The sequence below is a fragment of the Rhinoderma darwinii genome, chromosome 1, assembly GCF_050947455.1.
Source record: "Rhinoderma darwinii isolate aRhiDar2 chromosome 1, aRhiDar2.hap1, whole genome shotgun sequence".
In the NCBI taxonomy this organism is placed as follows: Eukaryota; Metazoa; Chordata; class Amphibia; order Anura; family Rhinodermatidae; genus Rhinoderma; species Rhinoderma darwinii.
The window spans coordinates 607,480,138-607,490,018 of NC_134687.1; the positions used below are offsets into that span (position 1 = coordinate 607,480,138).

At 37.4% G+C, this 9,881-nt stretch overlaps 1 long non-coding RNA gene across 1 annotated transcript; it reads left to right on the forward strand.

Annotated features, from left to right (window-relative positions):
* Nucleotides 1-624: 624 nt before the first annotated feature.
* On the forward strand, nt 625-9,360 carry LOC142747346 (uncharacterized). The gene is made up of 3 exons (XR_012881714.1): nt 625-757; nt 6,415-6,483; nt 8,832-9,360. It is a non-coding gene; the product is annotated as an uncharacterized LOC142747346 (long non-coding RNA).
* Nucleotides 9,361-9,881: the final 521 nt, after the last annotated feature.

The following is a 9,881-nucleotide window of genomic DNA, read 5'->3' on the forward strand; positions in this document are numbered from 1 at the left end:
CCGAACCACATCACGCTTAGGAACGAAAAAAGAAATGAAGAAAATTGAGAGCAAACGAAGTTACACTATCGAAAATTGTGTACAGCTGCACAGATGGAAACTTTACACCTACAATAACTGGCCTTACTCTGTTGTACTGTATATCAATACTGTTGTATGAATGGCCGGCCTTACCTTGGATGGCGCCCTATGTGGTACGGTCTCTTGGCCCCCACTCATATGGTGTACTGTCATAGCGTGTATGAATAACTATTTCATGATAGTGTTGATGTTTCATACATTTTCTTGCCTAGAAAGAGTTAGGGCTCTTGCACACAATCATGTTTGCCACCCGAGTCCCGTCCGTGATCCGTGGTAAGATAGGACATCTGTGATTGGCTGCAGCGATCAAATGGGACAAAACTCTATCATGACGTAGCTGTCCCTTGTGACCGCTGCAGCCTGTGATTGCCTGCAGTGGTCACATGGTAGAACTGCGTCATCTCACCTCCTGGCAGGGATGCTTTACTACGGGGGACGAGCGGAGGTGGTGAGTACGTTTTTTTTAAAACAAACATTTGTGGAATTGCAGGTGCCCCGATTGCCTTGTTTAACTCTCTGATGTCTTCTAGGACTGTATCTCACTTGGATTCTAAACGAATTTCAGGAAATTCTCTCATCACTATCTATCACGAAGCGGAATTGTAGCACGGTCATGTATGAAGAAGGCAAACCTGTGGAGCAAGTGCTAAAAGTAACTGTGGCTGATATTATGGAGGTAACTATCGGGGGTGCAAAGGTAGCAGTGGCACCTAGGCCCCGGTGCCTGAGAGGGACCCTCTGTCACAGAAAAATCACGAGTGTTATAAATGGAACACAATAGGTGGGGCCTTTTTATAGATTATGCACTGGGTTCTAGGTGCTTCAATATACACCTCTGGCTGTAATCATTATGGGGGCGCTGGAGTATCTAAGAAAGAGACATGCAAAAACTGAAGCCGCTTCCTCGGTACCACATGTGTCTGTCCCTGGTCCGCAATAGATCACCTATCTCAGGCTCCACAAAAAAGAGCCCATACTGCAAGTGTTTAGCCGCTTCTACCCTAAATAGTAGGTCCAACACAGTAGTGTTCTTCTATGCTGCCCATACAATTTCATACCACAGTAGCACCAATAAAGTTTTGCCACATAGTAGTCCTCCTTTCTAAGGGTAAAGATCATTTAGCATCCAGTTCATAATTTCCAATAGAAAATTTACCATCTGGTACTTTATGATATTCTTAATCTGGATCATGCTTGTCAATGGTACTGTCAATAGTCCAGTACCTAGTGGACAATGGTACAATGTAGAATGGTACAATTCAGCTGTATACTCAGTGTCAGGTGTCTGCGGGTCAGTGGTATTATCTTGGTCCCTAGTAGGTTTAACATTTGGTTCTTGACAGCCTAAGGAACATTTAGTATTTGGCACTTGGTGCTTTCTGTACCTGACACCATGTAGTTAGTACTTTTGGTACTATTCTCTTTTTTGGTAGTTAGTAAAGAATTCAGTGTTGCAGGGTCTTACGATGACCATTCTGACTGTCCTCAAGACAATAGTCAATTCAACCAAAAAACCTGAGGAGCAGCAATCATTTCAGAATAATCTCTAGATGGTGGGGCTCACAATTGCTCCTCATGGACCTTGTTATGTCTGGACCACATTTTCTACAAGGTGGTAGAAAGGAGCCACAAGTCCCTCAGCTTCAAGACCCTATAGAAGTCTTTTTAGTAGCATGTAATTTGAAATTCCCTGTTAAATTCCCTGTTCCATGTTATAAGGCTCCTCTAATAAGCTAATCACAAGTTGTCCCATTGTTGGGACCACCAGAGATCAGCTGTATTTTAAGGTGTTCAGTTCTCCTGCAGCGCCACCACAGGTGAAATGAAGCATTACACAGTTCTCACTTAAATCAATGAACTGTCTATGTAATGCGTGTTCGCTAAGAACGTATTTTCAATTGGATTTTCTAAACCAGAAATCCCTTTAAATGTGACCATAAAGCATGGCGGTCGTGGGAAATGTAAAAGACCATGAACATGTTGTTATAACAGTCTACTGCCTGCGTGCCACAGGCATTTGAATTCCCTGAACTGTAATATTTTATTCTATGGAATATCCCTTGGAGATTTTGCAGTCAATTAGCCTGTTGATTCCCTGACACTGACAACTGTTAAAGCTGTGAAGCGAGATTACAAGCAGCAGCTAAAGAATTTCACATAAGATTATCAGAGTTTAGACTAATATTTGTCTCACACAATGTAGCGACTGGGTTTCGGTGAGCCGAGGATGACCCCCACCGCACCGCAGGTCGCTCCGCATTGTACTGGGTGCTGTGTCTCCTGACCTCCTTTCTGTCACCCTGACAAAGGCAGATTCATGGTCTTCTTCCTTATTCCAATGGAGGATTTTATCTCCAAAGAAAGGAATAAAACAAACAAATCTGTCTCTTCAAGTTACTGACTTCCAGGTCTGTTGGGCTTTATGTCCGACATGTTCTATATATTGAAGAAGTATGTAATAAAGTTACTGATAGATTTTCTCTACATATTGTGCCGTTAAATGAAGGAAAGGAGGCTTTATAAATAATTGATAAAAACAATAATTAGAAATTTCTCTCAAATGGTTGCATATTGCATTTAATTATTTATTAATTATTGAGTATATAATAGAACAATGAGAATAGAACAAATAAAAAATATCTTCACAGTCCATTCCACTTGCATTAAAATTACATTTTTCAGAAACAAAAGTTACATATACAATACATAAAGACTTGCACCTTCTTTTCTATTTCTTTATTTAAGTTATTGTAGGAGGAGGTCAAATAATTTATACATTTTTATGGTTTTTATAGTGATCAAGATCACACTAAATAAATGGTGTACCCCTTTAAAAATCTCTGCCATTGCTTGTAATACTTTTATTTATTAGTTAATTTATTATTTTCACTAACTTATTATACATTTTGTCATAATTTATTAAAATTTATAATTTATTACAACTACAAATTATATTACATATGTAATATTATTATTATTATCATTATTATTTTTTATCGTGATCCTTAATTTTATTATTATTATTACTACTATTGCTGCTGCTATATTATGATCGATCATTAATATTGTTGTTATTATTATTGCCATTACTATTATTATTACTATTAGTAGTAGTAGTAATAGTAGTATCAGATGATTATTATTATTATAATTATTATTATTATTATTATTATTATTATTATTATTATGGTTCGATTTTTATTAGGATCATTATTATTAATATTATATTTATTATTATTATTATTATTGCTGCTGCTACTATTATTATTGTCATTATGAGTGTTATTCTTATTATTACTATTATTGTTTTATCATGATCCTAAAGTTTATTATTATTATAGTAATAATTATTATTATTATTATTATTATTATTATTGCTGCTATATTATGATTAATATTATTATTGCCATTACTATTATTATTATTATTATTATTATTATTATTAGTAGTAGTAGTAGTAGTAATAGTAGTATCAGATGATTCTTATGTTTTAGATTTTTATTAGGATCATTATTATGAATATTAAAATTATTATTGCTGCAGCTAGTATTATTATTACTATTATTCTTATTATTAATATTGTTAAAGTTATTATTATTATTGTTGTTATAATTATTGCCATTATTATTATTATTATTATTATTATTATTATTATTATTATTATTATTATTATTATTATTATTGGTATTATTACTTTTAGTAGTAGTAGTTGTAGTATTTTTATTAAGATGAAAATGATGATGATGATGATTATTATTATTTTTATAATTATTAATATCACCTCAAATATATAATTATTCATTGTTTTTTCTATTTTACAATATCATTTTGCAAATAAAAACTTAAAGAAACTCAAAAAAAAACCTCAACCTAGAATCTAAATATTTTAAATACGGTCTTCCCTATCATTTTAAGACCTCCAATCCAACCCAGTGGACGCAGTTAATAGTCCGTAGACCAGACAGACTGGGCTTTGGGCGCATTTAATATTCGCAGAAGTGCTTCTTCTTGTACTCAATTATAACTCGCTACTTGCCATCTTAATAATTTAAACCTGTCCACCCCCTAAAATTCCTAATCTGGGGGCCGTGAATGCAAATTTCGCTTTTGACAGCGTTAAATTAAAACTAAATGCTAGATTGAGTAACTGTGCAAGTATAAAAGACATTAATGAGGTAATTTCATTATGAAGACCCATCCAAGCTTGTGTGGAAACAGGGGGGGCGGGTTAAATGGAGAGGAAAGCTGATGAGGAAATTAGGGTTCCTTCCACACTAATTAATGTTTTCGGGCATTTTGTACAGGCACCAAATTAACTGCTCCAAAAAACTTTCATTGAGAACGAAAAAAAAATACATTGTATCCCTCCCGTGTAATTAGAAGACTGTACGACCCAAGCACTTAATGAGCATAAAGGCGACCATCAACTTATCCTGCCTGGTCAATGAAAACATACCATTATGGAGACCTCAGTTGAAGGCATACAATATAGAATTGTTTAGGTTCTTCTGTTTTATGAGTTGTAAACAGGTAGACCATGAATGAGGTCTTTGAGACACATGGGAGGCCTGTCTTCCCAGAAAAACAATCTTGAAGGTGAATAGGAGCTGGACAGCCCTGACAATGAAGCCTGAATACTGTCTTAAGTGATTACATGATGTTGTACTGCCCCCTCTCATTGAGTTATCTTTACACTGTTTTTGTCTGCTCTAATTGGAGCTGATGAGGTGCTAATTGGTTCCTTTTTAAGAAAAAAAAAACGCTACTTAAGACCTGGCAAGTAGAGTGAGACAGCATGAGTGGAGTTAATGAGGGTTTAGCCATAAAGATCCAAAAATTATGTCTGAAAAAAAAAAATTTTTTTTTACTTTGAGATTTTTGGGGGTATTTTTCTTTTTATTTTGTTTGTTTTATTTATTTGTTTAGAGGTTTTTTTCTGATGTTTATTTACATGAAGCATAGCCAATATTCATGTGGTTACCTTTCTGTGCGTGTCACATTCTCTAGCAATACAAATTCTCTTAACACCACTCCAACTTGAAGAGCCACTTCTTATTTATATAATTTAAGATTACCAATGCTAGGGAAACTTGTATTCATTCGATATTTTCCTTTGCAATGGTGCTTTGGCTTTTAAATCTGGATTCAATCTGGATTCAAAAACGTTTTCATGCATTGTTCTTTTAGGTAATATATTAAGTTACTAAAATAATTAAATTGAAAGGTATTACTGGCACTATAAATAAATAAATAAATTACATCAAAAGTAAAATAAAACATAAAAAAAAAGGAGATATGGGATATAGATAGACAGACAGACAGACAGATAGATAGATAGATAGATAGATAGATAGATAGATAGATAGATAGATAGATAGATAATATATGTCACGGTTTGTGGGCATGTGGACCCACTAGGCCGCACCGCCGTAGCAGGAAGGCAGCTGGCCAAACAACAGGAAACCCCAGCAATGCAAAGTCCTGCACAAGGGTACCTGAAAAGTCCAGACAGTGGCCGCAGCTCTGGCACGGATGGGGATGGGTGCAGCAGGTAACGCCAGACATGGCGGATGAGAGCAGATGCCGCAGGTTGCGCCAGACGTGGCGAATCCCTCTGGACGTGGCAGATGACACAGGCCTTGGCGGATGACAAAGGTGCAGTAGACACAACTCAAATTAGTAGGCACAGGAACAAGAACCCAGCACAGGATACAGGAACAGGTAACAGGGCATGGGTAACAACTGGAACGGGAAACACTAAGGGAACATTTGCAAGACAGACTTGGGATAAACTAACAACGCTCAGGCAAGGATCAGAAGGGCTGGGGCCTTCATATAGTCCAGGAAAGCATGTGTGTTGATGATGATAATTTTCTTCATGTGCGCGCGCTGGCCCTTTAAGAGTGGGCACGAGCGTGCGCGCGCACCCTACGGGACACAGCGGATCCATGGCTGCAGGCATCAGGAGCTGAGTGGACCCGACGGCCCACGGCAAGGGACGCTACTATATATAGATGCATATTAGATAGATGAATATGAGATGATAGATAGATAGATAGATAGATAGATAGATAGATAGACAGACAGACAGACAGACAGACAGACAGATAGACAGATAGACAGATAGATAGATAGATAGATAGATGATAGATGTTTTTAGCATTGGTATATTCTATTTTATTTAGTTCAGATGTGTTGCTGAACATTTATCATATAGTTAACATTTCTATATTGTGTAATTCATTTTTTTATATTACATATTTCATTTCTATTATTTACTTTGCTGTTTCTTAAATTCTACTAAATATGTTATGTCTCCTTTTATGCATGTAGTATATAGTTTTTCACATCCGAGGTTGGCCACGTTCGTGTGAATGTATCCTTACTGTATAACTTAAAAAGGTAAAGTTCTAATTTGACAGATCATTTTAATCGATAAAATTCTGCATTTGTAATTACTAAATTTTTTTTATTTTATTATTCCATTTAATACATTTTTAAATAAAAAGCCAAATTTGAATTGACATTGCTGAGTTTATTAGCTTTATAGACTACAAGTAGGGTCAAAATATTAGACTTCCTCCTCCAGTCCCCAACATTAGGGCTTCATGTAGCACAAAAAAAATAAACAAAATAAAAAACTCACAAAAATCTCCTAAACAAACATCAGCTGCGTTACCCTCACAGAACCCGGATTATACGAGTAACATCCATATTATTATATGTAATTAGGTACTTAACCCACACCAGCTAATTATACAACAAAAGGCGCTCAGGTTTATAGAGCAAAACCCACATGATTATTGTTGTGACTTGTGGTTCATGTGAGTGCAGTGGGTGGCCATTTAACATCTCCTTTACCACCTACAGGTGTAGCAGAGCCAAGTAGGTCTGTACAGTAGAGCTAAATTATGGTTTTCCATAGTACTGCAAGGTGCTCTGTATTCTGTGGACAACCCCCTCCACCATATGGTGTGCAAATAATCATACCATACAGTGTCTAATTAATAGCACCATACAGAGTGGTTAATGCCATATAATTATATACAATGCCACCACATCATACACAGCAAACATCATATACTGTACAGGGACTGAACAACAGTCTTAAGTAAATACCACCCTGCATTGCTCATATAATACCACTACACAGTATTCATATAATACCAACATACAGTGTTCATATAATACCACCTTACAGTGCTCATATAATACCACTACACAGTGCTCATATAATACCAACATACAGCGTTCATATAATACCACCATACAGTCCTCATATAATACCACTACACAGTGCTCATATAATACCACCATACAGTATTCACATAATACCACCATACGGTTCTCATATAATACCACCACACAGCGCTCATATAATACCATCATACAGTGCTCATATAATGCCACCATACAGTGCTCATATATAATACCACCATACAGTGCTCATATAATACCATCATACAGTGCTCATATATAATACCACCATACAGTGCTCATATAATTCCACCATACAGTGCTCATATAATTCCACCATACAGTGCTCATATAATACCACCATACAGTGCTCATATAATTCCACCATACAGTGCTCATATAATGCCACCATACAGTGCTCATATAATACCACCATACAGCGCTCATATAATGCCACCATACAGTGCTCATATAATACCACCATACAGTGCTCATATAATACCAATATACAGTGCTCATATAATACCACCACACAGTACTCATATAATACCACCATAGCAGAATTGGGGCTCGTCCACACACTGTGAAATTGCCGCGTTTTTTCCAACCAGAAATTGACCTGCGTCGCATATTTTTCATACCGCAGCATGTGAATTCCTGCTGCGGATAGTGGACAGAATTGCTGCGTTTTTCAGAAGAGATGTCAGCATCTCCCAACATTAAGAAATGTTTTCTACTTTCTGCAGAATTGCTTCAGAAATTTTCTGCAGCTATTCCACTACGTGTGAACAGGCCCTTACTGAGCTTTGAAACATCAGACCAATTCAGTTCTGCTACATCCGTACAACTCAGGCATACCAAATCTGACTAAGGCAAAGTTCACTCTGCTTTTAGGCTCTTTGTTCAGTGTATACACTAGGAATTTCTGATATATACAGTACGTGTCCATAGACTTATATTTGCAAGATATATATGCCAAACAGCGTACCTTTGTCTGACAAACGTTCAGCGACACTTTTCAAACATTTCCACCAATAGTAATGTCTGAATATCGTAAGAACCTAGCTTAAAAGCCCTTTTACACGGGCCCAGGATTCGGTGAACAAGCGTTCATGCGAACGCTCGTTTCTGAATATTGTCCTGTGTAAACAGGGCAAAGATCAGCCGATGAACAGGGAAAAGCTTGTTCATCAGCTGATCGCATCTTTTATGCAATATAAAATATCATCGTTGTCGGCAGCACTCATCGTCTCCCTGTGTAAATAGGGAGACGTGCTGCCGACATAATGGAGATGTACGTGGACGAGCGATCGTAGTAATGATACTTTGTCCCCATACTAAAAGATTATAGCTTTATTTAAAGGGAGCGATGAGCGCCGATCGACAAGCAGTATTGTTGATCGGCACTCGTTTTAAAAGTGGTTAACACGGGCCATATCTGCCCACGTAAATCCACCTTAACTCAGCTCTGTTATATTGGACCAACTCGGATCGGCTACATCTGTAAAAATGGCCAGCCACAAGTATTTAAAGCTACTGTATTTTGGTTGCAGAACAAGAAGTTCAGGACAGGACAGGAATTTTCCCAAAATCTACAGCTGAATCCTTGAGCAAAATGTTTTATTGGGCCGCACAATCCCTCAATAGCTCCAGACTATGTAAATGTTTATCCCGGGCAATTTGTACTTTCTATTGATATTTAAAACACGCCTAATCCTTTCTTTCAGCCTCATTCAGGAGCACATTGACACAGTTCTGCCATTGTGAAGAGACTAAGCATTTCCTACTTGGTTTATTGTAACTTTCTAATGAGCTTGTTGTGCGGCAGAGTAAACATGGTAATTCCACAAATGTACTGTGCAGGTCTATTGTCCCACAACAGCGTATTCTAGTCATTAGACCTGAAACAATGACACCTGGGATTAAGTCTGAGATTACCCATAGGAATAATGAGAACTTCATTTGTCGCTTACTACATGGACTCTTTATTGACATGTCTGAATCAACATAACAATGTCTGCAATGGAGTGTTAAGAAAATGTTTGGGCACAAAGATCCATAGTGTAAATTCACGCAGAGAAATGGGACATTATCTGTGCTCATGTCGAGGACTAATTTAAAGAAACCCCAAGGGCTAAAAACTCCAGGACTTGCTATAGATACATAAGGTATGGGGCCTCCTGACATAAACAAGCCCTTATAACCACACCTGGGCCCATCCTGCCGCTTGCTGTGCGCAACAGGGACAGATTTAATGTACATCTGAAGGTAACAAAGTCTTGATTAATTGCTTCCAATTGGTTGGCACCTTTTGCACCTAAAAATTACCGGCCAGCACATTGCGTAAAAAAAGCCACCCTGACATCGGTAAACAGTGGGTATGGTCATGGGGTTGTGGCATCATACTGAATGTGATCACTTAGCCATGACTGCTGTAAAGGTGGCCATACACCTTAGATAGTTGACGGCTGAACGCTTGTTTGACCGTCAACTATTCTTCCCAAACCCTCCACCACAAACATATACGCTTGGCCATTCGTACATGTGTTCTTAATGAGGAGAGGGGAATAAGCTGCTGCCAGACACCTCTGGTGCCGGTTTAT